Source organism: Acomys russatus, chromosome 24, assembly GCF_903995435.1.
Source record: "Acomys russatus chromosome 24, mAcoRus1.1, whole genome shotgun sequence".
Lineage (NCBI taxonomy): Eukaryota > Metazoa > Chordata > Mammalia > Rodentia > Muridae > Acomys > Acomys russatus.
In genome coordinates this window covers 15,703,383-15,723,099 of record NC_067160.1, presented here as the reverse complement: position 1 = coordinate 15,723,099, position 19,717 = coordinate 15,703,383, and the positions used below count along the sequence as shown (strand labels likewise).

The following is a 19,717-nucleotide window of genomic DNA, read 5'->3' as shown; positions in this document are numbered from 1 at the left end:
AAACCAAACACATAAACAAAACCTAGGACGTCTTAATCCAAATAAAAAACTTCAGAATCTCAATGCAGGAGTCTACGCTCATAGAAAGAAGGCCCTCCCAGGCTCCATGGCTTTGGTGTCACTCAGTCACTGCCTCACACAAAGCAGGCAATGACAGTTAAGAAGTCTCAGACTGGAGAGATGGCTCCGTGGTAAGGGGCACTTGTTCTTGCAGATGATATGAGTTCAGTTCCCAGCACCTGCATGGTGGCTTGCAACGACCCATAACTCCAGTTGGAAGGGATCTAAGACCCTCTTGTCACTGACCTGGGCACTAGGCACGCACGTACACAGACAGACATGCAAGCATAACACTCACAGACATTTAGAAAACTCTCAGGCCCTGGTCTTGCCTTCTCTTGAATCTTTAGTCTCGATGTTTTCTCCTTTAAGAATGCGGCACTAAGGATGCAGCTCTGTTGGCGTGCCAATCCCGAATCAGTATGTGGAAGAGGAGCAAGGCAGTAGGATTCAGCTGTAAGCACAACGATGCCCTAAACTAAAGAGCAAGGTGGTGATGATAAACAGAATTACTATATATTGCCACACACTGCTCTAAATTCTTTCCATGTATCCTCTCGGCTGGGCACCTGAAGAATTTATTTAGTAAGGCAGAGGAGGCTGGAGAGATGGCTGTGGTTCAGAGTGCTTGCTTCTGCAGAGAATCCAGACTTGGCTCCCAACACCCACATCAGGGGGTCCACAACCACCTGGAACTCCAGCTCCAGGGCTTCTGCAGGCACCTACACACACACACATACAATTAAAAATAAGATACAGCTTATGTGGGGAACAAGATACAGCAATGGAGCCAGAGACATGAGGTAATTCTGGTTATTTGGGGTGCCCAGTGAGGCTAAGAATGGAACTTCAGCAGCCTAGTTCTTGGGCTCACCTCTTTTTTGTTCATTTGTTTTGTTTTGTTTTGTTTTTGAGACAGTCTCGCTATGTAGTCCTGGCTGTTCTGGAGCTTGTTATGTAGACCAGGCTGGCTTTGAACTCACAGAAGCCTCCTGTCTCTGCTTCTGCCTCCTGAATACTGCCATTAAAGGTGTGTGGCAGCAGGACCCTCTCGGACTCACCTCAACCACTGAGGCGTGGAGCTTCTCTCTCTACAGAAGCTACGCATTCACCACATTCTGGCAAAGTTTAAATTTCAAAACACCTTGAGACTTGCTGCAGAGCTCAGGATATACAAAGTTCCCGCATGTGTGAATATGTACCCCCCTGTTTGGCTCTTTAATAACAGGAGAAATACATTATTACCAACTTAAGTCCATACTACTTCAGACTTCATCCTTTCCCCTAATGTCCCTCTCCCCACCCCCGAAAGAATTACAACTAGCTGCCATCTCTTCTGAGCTTGTTTCTGAAAGGAAGACTTTTTTTGCATTTCAAGGACCCTGTGTTTTGAGGAGTGGGGATAGAATGTCTTTGGTTGATATTTATCACATTCTTTAAAAGTATACTAAGGGTGTGAGGTTGGTTTGGGTTGGTTTTGGAGCTGGGAGTAAAGCCAGGCCTTAACACACGCTAGGCAAGCACGCTACCATTGCGCTACATCTCCAGCCCAAGGTCATGGCTTCATAGAGGAATAGACCAAAGATACAACGCAACACATCACATCAAGAGCAGAGCCTTTGGTGTGGCCCATGACTGCTGTTAACCTTGATTACCCCACTGAGACAGTACTTGATGGGCTTCTTTACTGTGACGTCACCCCCTACACACACACACACACACTTTGAGCTGTTCTTCGGAAAGAAATGACTATAGTTTGTACTCAGATTAATGCTGGTGCCATCTTTGGTCAGAGAAGCTTCTCTTGGTACAGTCAGAGGAGACTGCAGACCCTTAACTGGTCAGAGTACTGAGAATAGACGACTGCTGAATGTCCAGTCATAAGTGGACGTCTAAGGCTGGTGAGATGGCTCAGCAGGTAAAGGCACTTTCTGTGAAAGATTGGTAACCTGAGTTTGATCCCCGGAACCCACACAAAGAAGAAAAAGGAGAGCTAATGCCACCAGGTTGTTTTCTGACCACCACGTCACTTCCACTCTAATAATCAATATATTTGTTAAGTGGGAAAGCTGTATCTCACCCCACCATCACCCCCAAGGCTCAGAAAACACTGCAGAATAAGGGATGGAAAGACTGTAAGAGCCTGAAGTGACTGGAGGTGGTGTAGGATGCTGAATTTAGGTTGGACACAGCTACTGCATGAACTCATAGCAGCTATAGATTACCTGCACATGACGACACAATATTGTATGTGGAAGGGGGAGGGACTCACGGGACCCCATGCCCTCCCTTGAGTATGTATACACAGTTAATGATTGATGGGAGAGAGAGACATTTTCTTCAGTGGTGTACTACTGCGGAGGAGCTGCCACTCCTGTAACACCGTCAATAAAACTCTCTGGGTCAAAACAAAAACCATGGAAGTAGAAGAGTGTGGGGTGTGAGGAGTGTGGGGTGTGGGGAGTGTGGGGTGTGGGAAGTGGGGGGTGTGGGGAGTGGGAAGTGGGGGGTGTGGGGAGTGGGGAGGTGTGGGAAGTGGGGGTGGGGGTGGTGTGGGTGGGTGTGGGGTGTGGGGAGTGTGGGGGTGGGAAGTGGGGGTGTGGGTGTGTGAGGTGGGAAGTGGGTGTGGGGAGTGGGGGGTGTGGGGTGGGGAGTGTGGGGTGTGGGAAGTGGGGGGTGGGGGTGGGGAGTGGGAGGTATGGGAAGTGGGGTGTGTGGGGAGTGTGGGGTGTGGGAAGTGGGGGGTGTGGGGAGTGGGAGGTGTGGGAGGTGGGGGGTGTGGGGAGTGGGGGAGTGGGAGGTGTGGGAAGTGGGGGGTGTGGGGAGTGTGGGGTGTGGGGAGTGGGAGGTGTGGGAAGTGGGGGGTGTGGGGAGTGGGAGGTGTGGGAAGTGGGGGGTGTGGGGAGTGTGGGATGTGGGGAGTGTGGGAAGTGGGGGGTGTGGGGGAGAATGCTGGCTGGGAAGAGAAAAGGGATTAGCAGAAGTGCTGGGGAGACAAAAGGGAGCAATGGAGTGAATATGATTAAAGCATATCATATACGTGTATGAAAATGGCCCAATGAAACTCATTATTTATGAACAATGATATATGCTATTTGGGGCTGAGAGAGCAGTTAAGAGCACTGGCTATTTATTACAAAAAATTGGAAAAAAAAAAAAAAGAACACTGGCTATTCTTCCAGAGAACTGGGGGTTCAATTCCTAGTACCCACACGGCAGCTTACAACTGTCTGGAATTCCTGTTCCAGGGGATCTGACTCCCTCACACAGACATGCACTCAGTGAAAAGACCAGTGTACATAAAATAAACATAAATAAATTACTTTTAAAAATAACATATGGTATTTAAAAAATATTAAGAGAGAGAGGGGAGGGAAGAAGGGAGGGAGGGAAGGAGAGAGAGAGAGAGAGAGAGAGGGAGAGAGAGAGAGAGAGTGTGTTCAGAAAATGGGTAGGTGAAAGGCCACACTGGGATACTGGGATATATTCTTCAAATAAAACATAAAAATGTAAAAACAAACAAGAAGTGTGGAGTTGGGAGCTGAGAAGTTATGTCAGTGGCAAAGCACTCGCTGTCAGCATGAGGATCCGGGTTTGAGTCTCCAGCACCTTGGTGGAGTGTGGGTACATCACTGCAAGTCTGTAACCCCAGACCTTGGTGGGCAGTAATGGGTGGATCCCAGGGACATGCTGGACAACGAGCCTAGACAAACCAGCAAGCATCAAATTCAGTGAGAAACTCTGTCTCAAAACATAGAGCATGACAGAGGATATGCTGGCCAGTTTTATGTCAATGACACAACTAGAGTCATTTTGGAAGAGGGAACCTCAATTGGGAAAATGCTCCCACCAGATTGGGCCGTGGGCAGGCCTGTGGTGCATTGTTTTGTTTTGTTTGAGGATTGATGGATGATGACCCAGTTCACTATGGGCAGTGCCATCCCTAGGCTGGTGGTCCTGGGTGCTATAGGAAAGCAGGCTGAGCAACCCATGAGGAGCAAGGCAGTAAGCAGCACCTCTCCGCAGCCTTTGCTTCAGGTTCCTGCCTTCAGTTCCTGCCCTGACTTCTCTCAGCCATAGCCGGTGACCAGAGAGTTGTAAACTGAAATAAACCTTTTCCTCTCCAAGTTCACTCTGGTCATGGTGTTTTATCACAGCAACAGACGCCCTAACTAAGACAGAGAACAGCACCTGCGGTTGATATCTGGCTTTCCCAAGTACACACATAGGTGTACACTCACACATATTCCTTAGCTATGCCTCCATCACTGTGCTTTTGTTGTCAGCACTTTAGGCTTTCTGATACGGCAGGAGGCCACGCGCTCATCTATTCTTTAGCTAACACTCCAACCAGTCATTTCGTCAAAGAGCCGTTGTTCCTTTTATTAGAGTCTGGGCACGGAGTACTCTATGCTCCTTGCTACTAGGTTGTCTCTGCTTCTGTGCCCCTTGGTTGACAAAGGAAATGCATGTATAGAACAAGCCAACAAGATTCCCATCTATGGCTATAAATGTGTACATACTTACAAATCTACATCTACATTAAACTAGAGGTCAAACCTGCTAGATCAAGACCTCATCACTCAGGTCATGTCTCCCTATAGTCTCTCCTCTTAGGAAAAGCACTAATTAATTGCAGGACGGGAAAAGCAAACCAAATTACTCCCCTCACTGCCCAAGACCAAGGCAATTTAAATTGTGGCTTCACTTTTTTTTTTTTTTAAGATTTAGTTCTTTATTATGCATACAATGTTCTGCCTGCATGTGTGCGAGGGCACCAGATCTCATTACAGATGATTGTGAGCCATCATGTAGTTGCTAGGAATCGAACTCTGGACCTCTGGAAGGGCAGACAGCATTCTTAACATCTGAGCCATCTCTCCAGCTCCACCCCGCCCCCCACAACTACTGGCTTCTCTCTTATTTGTGCCTTCCTGCCTTATGACTCCTCTCACCTAGGCTAGACCACGCTGGATCATGTGGTATGGAACTTAGTACCCTCTTTCCCATCCCCCTCCAAAAAAAAAAAAAAAAAAAAAAAAAAACCCTACTGAAGGGTCTGTTTCTCTAGAACTCCCATCAGGCTCCACATGGTGGCTGTTTCTTCTAATGCTCTCCCATTTCAAGGCTGTCTGTGGTCATGAGTCTGTTTGTCATTCTGAATGACAGCCTCAGCTCCCTTCCTATGAACCTGCCACCCTTTTCTTTCTGACATAATGACACTGAGGCCTACCATTCGTTCTTCCTTCCTTCCTAACAGCAGTAGCAGCTTTGACCCTAATCCATGACGACGGGTGTCAGCTAGCTTCCCTGTTTTCTCACCTGCATCCTTCCACTCTGATCCTAAGAAACCCTGTTCTCTTCGCCACCATCTAACTAGTAACTGTTCAGTTCCAAAGCGCATGGAGAGGGGCTTCTGCCGTCACCTCACACTGAGGCAAGCCCGAAAGCCAAGGAAGAACTGAGGGGCTGAGAGAAGGGAAGGAAGCCCTTCACCCTGATGTTAGTTTGCCTTTCCTACTGCCTGAGAATCAAGTAACATATAGAGTCAACACTGCCTTCTCAAGAAACTGGTCACACAGGGTGTTAAAATCAACAAACTATACTTATTTAGGGCCAAATATAACCTTGAGTTTAACCAGTATTAATACTGCTGGGTGGTGATGGTGCACACTTTTAATCTCAGCACTCAGGAGGCAGAGGCAGGCAGATCTCTGAGTTCAAGGATGGCCTGATCAACAGAGTGAGTTCCAGGACAACCAGGGTTCCATAGTGAAACCCTGGCTACACAGAGAAACCCTGTCTCAAAAAACAAAACAAACAAAAACCACCACCGCCAGCAACAACAATAAAAACAGTATTAGTACCTGTCTCTTATCCATAAATTCCCAAAACATCTTCTAGTTTCATTTATAAAAGGAAATTCTTTAAGAGAAATAAAGCAGCTCTCATAGTTTTAAGACATGGTCTCACTATGTAACTATGGCTGGCCCGGGAACTCACTATGTAGATTAGGTAAGCCTTGAACTCACCAAATCTGCCTGCTTCTGTCTCCCAACCCCTAGCCTATTTTTACCTACTTAAACTCTACTTTGAGCTGGACATGGTGACACATGCCTTTAATCCCAGCACATGGGAGGCAGAGGCAGGCAGATCTCTGTGAGTTTGAGGCCAACCTGGTCTATAAAGCAAGTCCAGGACAGCCAAGGCTACACAGAAAAACCCAGTCTCGAAGGAAAAAAAAAAAAAGAACTATTTAGAAACCCACATACATGGCCATTTTAGACACCTAAATATGATGTCTGTATTCGAATCTAGAGCACACATTCTCTCTTGTCTGAATGAACTTCCTATCTTTGCCTAACTCCAGCTGCACTTGGAATCTTTCTTCCAGTGCAGACGAGGGTCCTGCTTTACCTGAGCAGAGGTCCCTAAGAGGAAGGGAAATCATGGCAGTGCTGTCTGTGTCTCCCCAGCAACCATGACAATACCTCCAGTCTTAAAAAGTTGCTCACATAAGCACTTGTCTCCTGGCCCCTTGCAGGGGAGCCACTGTACACTTCTGCCCCAGTGTACCTTTCTAAGCCCTCTCCATTCCTGCTGTACTTTTTTCTAAGAGAAGGCACTGGGTATCATCTTTGCATCTCATTTTTTGCCCTTGCATGATGCTTGTATCTGTAAGCATGTGATCTCGCTTCAGTCCTAAAGGTATCCACTCAACAGAGAGAATAGACCCAGAGAGAGAAGTAGTCAGGACCTTAGCAAGTGTGCTGCTGTCACTACAGTGACTCTGGCTATGATGCTCTTTCCTCTATATAATCCCTTTCCGCAGCCGTTTAAGTGGGATTGCGTGTGCACTGTTAAGGGGTGCTGAGGGTCAGTGCGTGTGCACTGTTGAGGGGTGCTGAGGGTCAGTGCGTGTGCACTGTTGAAGGGGTGCTGAGGGTCAGTGCGTGTGCACTGTTGAGGGGTGTTGAGGGTCAGTGCGTGTGCACTGTTGAGGGGTGCTGAGGGTCAGTGCGTGTGCACTGTTGAGGGGTGCTGAGGGTCAGTGCGTGTGCACTGTTGAGGGGTGCTGAGGGTCAGTGCGTGTGCACTGTTGAGGGGTGCAGAGGGTCAGTGCGTGAGTGCGTGTGCACTGTTGAGGGGTGCTGAGGGTCAGTGCGTGAGTGCATGTGCACTGTTGAGGGGTGCAGAGGGTCAGTGCGTGAGTGCGTGTGCACTATTGATGGGTGCTGAGGGTCAGTGCGTGAGTGCGTGTGCACTGTTGAGGGGTGCTGAGGGTCAGTGCGTGAGTGCGTGTGCACTGTTGAGGGGTGCAGAGGGTCAGTGCGTGAGTGCGTGTGCACTGTTGAGGGGTGCTGAGGGTCAGTGCGTGAGTGCGTGTGCACTGTTGAGGGGTGCAGAGGGTCAGTGCGTGAGTGCATGTGCACTGTTGAGGGGTGCAGAGGGTCAGTGCATGAGTGCGTGTGCACTGTTGATGGGTGCTGAGGGTCAGTGCGTGAGTGCGTGTGCACTGTTGAAGTGCTGAGGGTCATTTAGAGTCTATTCTATGTTGACTAAAGCTTTAACTTTTTTTTTTTAATGAGGAAATGGAATCTAGTTCTGGAAATTTGGTAAACTTGATACCCCAGAAGCCTTTCCACTGTGCAACACCCCAAAATGCTGGGTAAACCAGCAAAAATATATGCATATTATGTTAACAACAGACATCACTAAGCCAGCAAGCCAGGAAGAAATTTTCAGAACCCAAAATTCCAGACCTGACTGAGCGCTGGAGCCAGCAGGAACCCAAAGCCCACAATGCACAAAAACAAAATATGTCACCACATTTATCTAAGTGAATGCATTTAGTCTAACTTTACCACATTATCAAAATAGAGGGAGAAAATCATAGACCATGGCACCAAATATACAGAAAGCACTGGAAAAAAATTCAATGTCTAGTTGATCAAATAAACAATACTGTTTGCCAATATGGAACAGGAGTTTATTAACCTGATAAAGAGGAGCCGTCAATGGCCTGCAGTGGGGTTGGTTATGGGACTAGGAGCTGTGCAGACTCCCCAGCAGCAAGACAGATAGGGAGATCTGGACAGATCCAGACATGTTTACACAACAGTCGTGAGCCAATCAGCCATCCTGTCTTTCTTCAAAGTGACCCAGCCTAAATTACAGGAGGAAGGCTCATCAGAGGCTTTAAAGGCCCAGCCCCGAGAAGAGACTACATATGTCAGCTCGGAGCCATCCTTGTGCAGGGCAGAGGCTCTCTCCCCCTGCGGCCATACTGCGACTGTGCTGTTTCACCCCCAATGCAAGCTGCTGATTCTGACCCATCCTGTTTGTGTGTCTGAGACATCTCCACTGCTAAGTGCTGCAGATTTTTCCCACCTTTTAATTTTAACTGGCAGAGAAAATTAACCCTATCAAGACTCCTGGCTGGTAACAATGTTATCCTCAGTAGTAGCTACTATAAATACCAGAGTGAACTTTCTTCTTCTTCTTCTTCTTCTTCTTCTTCTTCTTCTTCTTCTTCTTCTTCTTCTTCTTCTTCTTCTTCTTCTTCTGTTGTTGTTGTTGTTTTTCAAGACAGGGTTTCTCTGTGTAGCCCTGGCTGTCCTGGACTCTCTTGGTAGACCAGGCTGGCCTCGAACTCACAGAGACCTGTCTGCCTCTGCCTCCCAAGTGCTGGAATTAAAGGCATGCACTACCACAGGCAGCATCAACTGCAAATTTGGGTCAACACAGTAAAAAAGGAAATAAATATGGGAGATAAAGGGTAAAGAAGTAACAAAACTCACAGTTCCCTAAGGGATTAGCAACAATCTGTCTGCCTGAAGAAAAAAACAAAAAAGAAAACCCGAAAAACCAGACTCCTGATGCCCATGGGTGATGAGTATTACAACTAAAGTCTGGGAAGGCTGCTCGATCTAAAGAGGACATAAGCATGTTTATCTACTTGCAAAAAGTGTAATATTAAAAAATCCAATCAGGCCAGCAAGATGGCGCAGCAGGTAGAGAGAGCATTGGTCACCAAGCCTGATGATCAGAGTATGATACTCGGGGCCCACATAGTGGAAGGAGACAGCACTCCCTGGAAACTCCACACATATATCATGGTAAGCCCATTCCATGCCCCTAGTAAATATATTATGGAATAAAACAAAAATTTGATCAAATTAAAAACTATAAATTTTAGGCTGGCATGGTAGTACATGCCTGTAAACTCAACATGGGGAGGCGTTGGCTGGAGATTAAGTTTGAGCCCCAGGAGCTTCATAATGAGTTCCTGTTTCAAGAAAGCAAAGCACACAAATATACATACATACATACATATATATGTGCATATATACATATATATGTACACACACATATATATGATTTATAACATTTCTTTAAAATATGTGCTTTTTATGAAGATGCAAAATAGCTCAGTCCTTGAGGGAAAAATTATCAAACTTCAAAGAAACTAAAGATCTAAAGAAATGAGGGGAGACTGTTTATAGAATAATTTAAAATGGGTAGGCTATCCATGCTCTCTAGTTTGATATTATAATGTCATCCCAGTCAAAATCCCAATGAGGGGCTGGCGAGATGCTCAGCAGTTCAGAGTGCTCGCTGTTCTTGCAGAGGACCTGGGTTCAGTTTCTAGGGCCCATATGGCAGCTCACAAGTGTCTATAACTCCATCCTGGGGCATCCAATGCTTTCGTCTTACCTCAGAGGGCACCAGGCATACATGTGTGCACATACATACATATACAGAGGCAAAGCATTCATACACATTTTTTAAAAATCTATTTTTTAAGTTTTAGTGAAGTTTTCTGTGGAACTTAAATGGTTTCAAACGAAAAGTACAAATAGTAACAACAACAACAACAACAAAACAAGAAAAAAGAAAAAAAAAGATATTTCTGAGTTATAAGCCTTGCCCCACCAGCTGTCAAGCATTGTTACAAAACTGACTATAATAATTAGTCAGCTACCAGCTCAGAGAGAGAAAAACAGAACGGAACAGAGACTGGAAACAGACCCGACCATGTGCCATGGCTTACATCTGGTTCATGTGTGGCTCCCAAAGGCTCATGCATGAGAAACTGGTCCCTAGTGTGAACTGCTCAAAGGTGGCAGAACCTTTAAGAACAGCGTCTAATGAAAGGAAGCTGCGTAGACTGCTGAAGGCACTGAGTTCACCAGCACTCAGCCAGTTCCTGGTTCTTAGGAGAAGAGCAAAGACAGCTCCTGAGTGTCTCTGGCTACTTGTCACCAAACGATCTCCCTGTTGGGGTATACTGTGTGAAGGTGTGTCTCTGTATATTCAATTAAAAGAAAAACAAAATCAAAAACAAAGACAGATCTTGCCTCAGGTTTATTTGTAAAAATAGGATAGGAAGGACACTGGTCATCTGTAAATAGTGTGTAGTAAGTGTGTCACACCAGTCCATCTGTCTTCACATTGACAAAAGCTTTTCCTATGGGGCCTTCTCAGGGGCCTGGGCACCTTTGGGAGCCTGAGCTGGGGCTGAAGCCTGGGCCTTAGCTGGAGCTGCGGCCTCTGCCTTGGTTTGAACCTTGGGTTTTGGTTGGCTGGGCCTACGACCCTTGGCCATGTAGCTTCGAATCTGCTTCCCAAGCTTGGGATAAGTGATGTCAGCAAGCAGGCTGAGTTTGTGGCTGGGGTCCTTTGGCATCTTGGGCTTACTAGCCTTAGGCTTCACAAGAGCCTTAATGGCCTTTGCATTGTTTGCCTGCACTCTGTACCAGCAGACATCTATGGCCTATCACTGGTCTCATATTTTCTAAATATTTGTTTCTTCCTCATCTGCCAAGGCAATCTAGAATTATTTCTGAATGGCTTAATTTAATAAAGAGCTGACGGCCAATAGCTGGCCAGGAAGGGAAAGGCAGAACTTTTGGGCAGAGAAAGGGACTCTGGGAGAAAAAAAATCAGAGGCAGGAGAATCACCAACAGACATGGCGGCGGCGGCAGGGGTGGGGTGGGGTGGGGGGTGGGAGTAGGGTGGGGAGTGAAGGTCGTGAACAGGAGCAGAGAGGTACAGACTTGGCACTGTGCCCAGACACAGTGCCAGGATAAATAAGGTTAGGCCAGCTGAGAGTCTACCCAGCTGAAACGCCTAAGTTTTAAAAATTAACAAGCCTCTATGTCATTACTTATATCGCATGTGGGTCCAATGGTCCTTATATATAGTCCCCACCATGATGCCATTGACCATGCTATGACCCAGCCAGGGGAGCCTTCCCAAGAACTCACACACAGTCAGCCACTCAGTCGTGGGACTTCCAGCCTCCAGGCATAGGAATTAAACTCCTTGAACACCCAGCCTCAGATATTTTGTTATAGCAACACAAGACAGACAAAGCCACCACACATGTCACTTGATGTATGACAGGGCTAACCCTGCACATCTACACAGAAAAGAGGACTAACTACTCAATAAACGTTTCTGGGACAAGTGGCTACTTGAATAGGAAAAAAACAAAAAAAACAAAAACAAAATAGATCAGTAATTCACATCATTTCCACACTTAATTAAAGACTTAAACGGAAAAGACACATTTTAAAAGGTTTTTTTTGGGGGGGTGAGTTAAAAAAACATGGTTCTTTCTGTGTAGCCTTGGATGTCCTGGAAACGCACTATATAGACCAGGCTGGCTTTAAACTCACTGAGATCTGTCTACCTCTGCCTCCTGACTTAAAGTTCTTACCAAAAACAAACAAACAAACAAAACCCTTTGTGACATCAAGTTAAGGGCTTCTCAAACAAGAATCACAAAGTTGCTGTGTGTGGTGGCACACATCTTTAATCCCAGCACTCAAAGAGGCAGGTAGACCTCTGAGTTCGAGGCCAGCCTGGTCTACAGAACAAGACCAGAACACCCAAAGCTACATAGAGAAATCCTGTCTTGAAAAACAAACAAGGGGGCTGGAGAGATGGCTCAGCTCTTCCGAAAGACCTGGGTTCAATTCCCAGCACCCACATGGCAGCTCACAACTGTCTGTAACTCCAACATTTGACACCTTCACACAGACATACATGCAGGCAAAACACCAATGCACATAAAATAAAAATAAATTTAAAAATGAAAAAACAAACAAATGAACAAAGAAACAAGCCCCCCCAAAAAACCAAAGAGTCACCAAGTTTTAACACTATAGAATATTTATATATATATATATATATATATATATATATATATATATATATATATATATATATATTTTTTTTTTTTTTTTCCTGATTTAAGTTAAAAGCTGCTTTTTTGTAGAGTAACAAACCACCTCAGGATATTACACATATACACCAAGCACCCAACCAACTGAGCCAGGATTAAAGGTGTGCACCACCGCACCCAGCGAGACTTGTTATTTTAAAAATTAATGAAAATCAATTTTATTGAAGATGAAATATTTTTATACTAATGATATAGGTATACTTGCATTTGTGTGTTTTCAAGACTAGACCTCACTGTATAGCCCTAACTAGCCTAGAACTCACAGAGTCCTACCTCCCAAAGAATAGTGAAATTAAAGTCATGTACCACCGTGTCCTGCCCAGCCCAGTCCATTTTTATAAAAATATCTAAGTCTCAGTGCTAGGGAGATGGCACCATGAGCACTGTGCAAGCATAAAGACCCGAGTGTGGATCCCTAACACCCGCATAAAAAGTGCAGAGTGTGGTTGTGCATACCTGTATCCGGCAAAGTACCAGCAGAGATAGACAGATTGTCACAGGTAACCAGTGAGCAGAGGGCTCAGTGAGAGACCCTGCCTCAAAGGGAAGTCAGAGAGAAATCAAGGAAGACCTCCAGAATCAACCTCTGGTCTCCACACGCATGTGTACACACACACACACACACACACACACACACACACACACACACACACACCGAGCTGACCCACAAACTACACACGTAAATAAATTAGTAAGAATTAAATCTTGGCTGAGTGAAATCATAAGATGTAGAAATTCTTCAAAGCTTTTTCAGGGTTGATACAGATTTTATAATTATCAAAGCTGAGAATACCACTTTGCATAAATACCTAGTTACAAACTGGCAGGAGGCATATTTAGGGCCATTTCAGATATTGTTGGAAATTCTGTCCTAATCACAAGCCAAAATTTCATTTCACAACTTATTTATGAAACTCAAGTCTGCAACCCAAACAGCAAGTTTCAAATCAAACATCCTGGCACCGTATAATCTAAAGATATACTAATTTGGTCCTCACATGCTGAGGAATGATGGTAGGGAAATACAAAAAGTCTTTGTTTTCCATATTTAAACCATTATGCAAAAGAATTAACAATCAAATACCAAGCACCAGACCATGCTGTTAGCGTCTGTACACGCTCTTCTGCTAGGATGCTGTCTTTTACAAGCAAACCCTCAAGTATACCAAAGTGATGCTGTGTAACCTTGCCTCCGAATTATCCCTGATTGGCTGAACAAATGCCGACACCTGGGCAGGGCGAACGTGAGGCAGGCAGGGCCAAGTTTCTCAGGCATGGAAGACAGAGGGTCACAGGAGAGGTAGAGAGGGAGGAGGAGAGGAGGAAGGAAGAGACTGCCACAAGTTAGAGCAAAGAGGAACCACGTGGCTGGGAGGTGCCTGCTCTGAGGATCGGCGATGAGAGAGACGGCTCAGACGAGAAGCACGTGCAAGAATTTATGGGATGCTGGATGAGGAATAGCCCAGCTAGGGATGACTAGAGCAGCTGGCATGGGATGTGGGGCTGGGAGGTATAAGATAGCTTAGGGGAGGGGCTTCTGCCCAGCCCCAGAGCTTAGGGCACATTACAAACCTAACAGGTGTCTGTGTCTTTTATTGATATGGTAGTGGGTTAAATAGTAACTGCTGCAATAATGGCTGGCAATTAATAGTAAACATTAACAGCCTTTTGATTCACTTCAACAGATAGTAAAAATGCTGCAATCCATAGCACACAACAGCTTACACAGCATACAATAAGAAGCGTGTTGTGCAGTGTGAAGCGTGTACCCTGTGTGTGCAGAAATGAGGCAGTAACATAGGCAAGCACTCCCAGAAACCTGTCAGATTCATCACACATTTGATTTTTTTTTGAATTAATTCTTGGTTGTGCATTCAGAAACCTTTTACTATTGCCAAGTTTCTCATGACCCCCATATAACAGTGGGAATCCAGTTTAAGAATGGCGCCTACCAGTGCATTCTCCACACTAGGGCCAAACTGACGTTATTGAAACAAACTAGATCATGCTACCCCCCTCCTCAAAGCCTCTTGCAGCTTTCTGCCACAAAACGATAAAGCCAAATGCCTTCCTTCACCCTGAAAGGCTGGCCATGCCTTGGCCCCCGCCAATGGCTCTAAGTTTAATCTCCCTTCTGTATACAAAAGAGCCGCCCCAGCTTTCTGGACATTTAGAACAAGCCGACTTGGTTGTTACACACCTCAAGAATCCTGAAATCGAGCATCCCTTTGCCTGGATGCGTGCCTTTGTTTGAGGCAGGGTCTCACACTGCCACTCTGTAGTCCAGGCTAGCCTCAAACTCACACGGACCCTCCTGCCTCAAGCTCTTGCGTGCTGGGATTACAAGCATGAACCACCATGCCCTCTTTCCTGAGACCTTTGTAGAGCGGCTCCCCTCATCGTGTGAGGCTCAGCTTGAACACTCCTCCTTTAGAGAAGCCTTCTCGGACCATTCTGGCTAATCTGGAGCTCCCAGTTTTACTTCCTTACAGTGGTTCCCATTACCTGGAAATCTATGTTTTCAACCAATAATGATGAGATACAACACTAAGTACCACCTAGCTCCCTGGTTTGCAACCTTCCTGATGCTGCGGCCCTTTGAGATAGCTCCTTGTGGTGTGGTGTGGTGACCCCCTGCCCCAAGCACAAAATTCTTTCATTGCTTCTTCATAAATGAATTTTGCTATTGCTATGAATCATAATGTAAATATTTGATATGCAGGATATCTGGTATGCAACCCTGTGAAAGGGATGTCTGATACCCAAAAGGATTGTGACCCACAGGTTGAGAATCACTCTAGCTGGCCCCTCCTGTCACAGTCACTATGCCAAAACAGGTCCCGGCCCAGGCAGATGACAATAACTGTTGAGTTGCTTCAAATTTTGCTTCTGAACAAATATTCTTATACCTGAGTGCTTAACTATTTAGCCAAATCACCTTTCTTTAAGTATTCATATAAAAAGAAAGCATTTTACTAATTTCCAAATTTGTATGTTTTCTTGTCCTTAAAATATCATGGCAAGATGTAAGTGTTTTGATAACATAAAATAAAAAATGGGGGTTAAAAAAGAAACAGCATTTATTTTATTCCCTGAACTTGAGAATCTGTAATTGTAAGTTGTATCTGTTAATACTATTTCACCTTCTACTGTTGGCAGAGGGTTATTGTGTAATTCATATGCTGATTTCTGTATACCCCATATCACAACAAGCTTTGTTGTGAGAATTTCCTGTCTAAATGTTGTGTAAACTCTGCTCCCCAGTTGTCCCCTTGATAAATAAAGCCACTTACAGCCAATCGATGAGCAAGGGGAAAGAATAGGACTGGACTTCCTGCCAGCCAGGGGAGGAGGAGTTAGGTAGGACCTTCAGCCAGGGGATTCAGCCATGGGTAGAGGTCCAAGGAAAGTCAGGAGGAAGGAGCTGGAGCCAAGAAAAGCTACAAAATGCAAATATAGCTGGGCTGTTTGCTGGGAGCAAGACAAAATAACAGAGAGGGTTAAGAACAGACATAAACTGCTCGAGATTGTGTTGTGAAGCTTAATTTTACACAAATATAAGAGTCTCAATTATGTGTTTGATAGCTGGATTAAGAAATAATAAGCTAAAGGAAACAAGCACTGTTTTAAAAATAACTTCAACATTCTACATATGAAAAAAATGCCCACTTCTATTTTTCTTTAGACAAGGTCTTACTATGTAGCTTTAGCTGTCTGGGAACTCACTATGTAGACCAGGCTGGCTTCAAACTCTTAGAGATCCACCTGCCTCTGTCTCCTCAGTGCTGGCACTAAACGTGTGCAGCACCATAACTGGCTAAAAAAAATACATGCTTTAAAAGCAGACTTCCTAGGGATTTGTGCTTCTCATTTCTACTGTAGTTTCCTATTGATTGAAAGAATAAGAAGAGGCTAAGCCTTCATTCACACTAAAAGCCCTTAGCTGCTGATCACAGGTTCTACACATTGGCTTTTGCGACATTCGTTCACTCATTTAACACACATATGCAGTCACCCTAGTTTAAGTAGTGCGCTAAAGAGGCCGCACAATATTACAGCTCACTTTTCTGCCCAGGTTAGCCCAGTATAGTGCCCGGAACATATGCAGTGTGACAGGGAGGCGCACTCAGGGCTGCTCAGCTGGATGGATCAGGGACAGCAGAACTATGTCACCTGGGAAGAGTCTAATAGCTAAAAGGAAGAAAGGGAGCGCTAAGGAAGATCGCAAGTAGAAAAGCTTGAGCAAGCGGACAGACATTAGGACAGGAACAGACGTGGAGGATAGTGGAGAGGTGAGGTTGCGGACGGAGCAGTGGTAACGCCATGTCCTGTACAGGACACTAAGGGCTCTGATCCACTCTCGATGGACCCTGAGGGATCTGAACACGTAACCTCCTGACTGTGGCCTGAAAGAGAAACCTTCATTTTCAACTTGATTAAAAAACAAAAACAAAAACCAACAACAACAACAAACCTTAAAAAAAGAAAGAAGGCTTTTAAGAAAAACACAGTCAGGATCAGGCAGATGACCACCTTTTAGTGGCGTCTAGGGTTTTGGGCCCCACATTAGGGTCTAGGGGTGCACTATGCAACAAGCTGTACATTCTCCATAAACGCAGAGTAAGGAAAAAGTCCTGGCTGGTCTCATACCAACTTGACAGAAACTAGAATCATCTGAGAGGAGTAAACCTTAATTGAGAAAAATATCTCCACAACAGCTGTTCTCAACCTTCGTGTTGTGATCGACCGATCTTTTTACAGGTGTCGCCTAAGACCACTGGAAAACACAGAGACTTACATTATGATTCATAACAGTAGCAAAACAACAGCTATGAAGTAGCAACAAAAATAATTTTATAGTTGGGGGACCACAACATGAGGAACTGTATTAAAGAGTTGCAGCATTAGGCTGTAGGCAAGCAGGCCTGCAGATAATTTTGTTTTTGTTTTTGTTTTTGTTTTCCCGAGACAGGGTATCTCTGTGTAGCCTTGGCTGTCCTGGACTTGCTTTGTAGACCAGGCTGGCCTCGAACTCACAGAGATCTGCCTGCCTCTGCCTTCCAGCAGTGCTAGGGTTAAAAGCTTGGGCCACCACACCTGGCTTTATTTCTCTCTCTCTAGATCACATCAGCCAGATCATTTTCTTAATTAGTGATAGGTAGAGGAGGGCCCAGCCCACTGAGGCTGGTGGTCCTGGGTTCTATAAGAAAGCAGGCGAGGCAATCCAAGAGGAGCAAGCCAGCAAGCAGCATTCCTCCATGGCTTCTGCATCAGCTCATGCTGGGGTTTGAGTCCTTGCCTTGCCTTCCCTCAGTGAAGGGTGATTCAGGACATATAAGCTAAATAAACCCCTTCCTACCCAAGTTGCTTTTGGTCACGGTGTTTCATTACAGCAGAAGAAAAGTAACTAAGACACTTAACGTATATAAATGTTGTTGGCCACTGAAGGTCAAATAAAGTCAAGGCACAGTGAGCAAGGGAAAGTTTCCAGGTGGCTTAAATAAAGATTGAAGGAGGCACCGAGTAACCTGTAACACTAGAAAAATATGTATAGGTGTCAGTGTAAGAAATGTGTACCATGAAGGACAGGACAGACTGACTGGCTTTTGGATTTTTTTTTTTTTTCGAGACAGGGTTTCTCTGTGTAGCCCTGGCTGTCCTGGACTAGCTTTGTAGACCAGGCTGGCCTCGAACTCAGAGTGATCCGCCTGCCTCTGCCTCCCGAGTGCTGGGATTAAAGGCGTGGACCACCACGCCCGGCTGGCTTTTGGAATTTTTAAAGTCTAGCAAAATGGTATCAATGATCACAAGGAGTAAACATTCACATGAACTTACAGCTCATATAGTTCTGATTCATTAGCTTACAAATGCCTGGTTATTACAGTTGCATACAGGACTTTATATATACTGTTACATTTGCATATACTTAACAGACTAAAAATACTTTTAACAATGGAAGATCTTGGGTAGGGTTCCGGTTTGAGACATTCTGCAGTGGGTGACTATGAGCTACTAAGAGTGATGTGACAGCTTTGTGCATTAGTAAAATCACTTCACAAAAACTGCGGCGGGTTGGGATTGAAAGTATCGAAACCCAGGCAGAAAGAACAACTAGAAGGCTAATTAATAACGTGATCTGAAGAAAACGGGAACGCACAAAACTGCTTAGATGATAAGACTGGACAGAAACAGAATCAAAAGGACTTGGTTGTGGGAGAGGCAGAGACAGTCTACTGATTCTCGCTGGGGAGCTCGGTGGTAAGATAAAGACCACAGGGAAGGAAACATTCCAGAACGCTGGGCGAGAAAGAGTGGGGGGCTGCTCAGGCTGTGCACATTATGCAGCCCCAGTCTGCTGCCTGTCAAAAATGATGAAAGAAACCATTTACTATGATGATGTGGGGGCCACGCTAGATGCCACTCAGGAAGACCTGAAAAACCTTTAGAGGTAACTGGTCTTCAAGTACCACACTAGTTAAGAACGCAAGTAAAAGAGAAATGGCTAATTAGACTTCTCAAGCTTGCAGCATCCCCAAAGGACAAGCAGTTGGATCTGGTAGAACGAGGGGACTTGGCTCCAAGGCAAGAAAGACAGCACCATTATAATGCAACAGCAAATGAGGGCGATGCCCATGTCTGAGGGGTGGTCCACATCCAGCTGTGAAGACCTCACTGCAGGCACTTTATATGGGGAGGCGAAGGAGTGGAGGGTGCACTCACAATGCGCCCGCTATCGGTTGCTGTTTCTGTGGTAATGCTCGACTATCGTGTTTTTAAAGTGATGTGACAAAGTCAGCACGGATGGATATAAAAGCTCGGCCATGGTGGGAGAGCACAGGAAGATAAGAGCTGCAGAGAGAAGAAAGAGAAGTGATGAATTCAGGAATGATTTGCATTTTGCTTCAGCCAAAGGAAAATCCAGCTATACTTTTTTCTGGGTCCCCAGTTTTCTCAGCGACAGCTGCATTCATGAATGACCAAATTAACTATTGTAGAGCATTCTAAAAATATACAAAGCACTCCACTCTCTGCTATAACCAAGTCATGAAATATTGGGGTGGGGGGGTTGGGGGGTGGGGAGCCAGACCTGGTAAAAATCCAGCCCCCCCTCAACTTAAAAAAAAAAAAAAAAAAAAAAAAGCAGTTACATTTTGACCCAGCACATTCATCCGGAATTGTACTTCTGTCAATCAGAAAGCTGGTGCGATGCAAGACATCAAACTAGAGGGGTTTACAATGAGGTAACAGGTCGCATTTGGTACAGTTATTAAAAATCTTTAGTGTGCTGGGAATTTAGAACACACAGGCAGAGCTAGTTAAACAGAGGATGTTAGTTTTTACTTAGGGGAGTCAACCTGGATTGTCTTAGGCAGTCCAATAAGAATGCAATAATTTCATATTTT

The 19,717-nt window shown here is 45.2% G+C and overlaps 1 protein-coding gene across 1 annotated transcript in view; it reads right to left on the bottom strand.

The window, feature by feature from the left end:
* Window positions 1–19,717, bottom strand: part of Mettl8 (methyltransferase 8, methylcytidine) — an 81,204-nt gene that overhangs the window by 61,026 nt on the left and 461 nt on the right. The window lies entirely within an intron of this gene.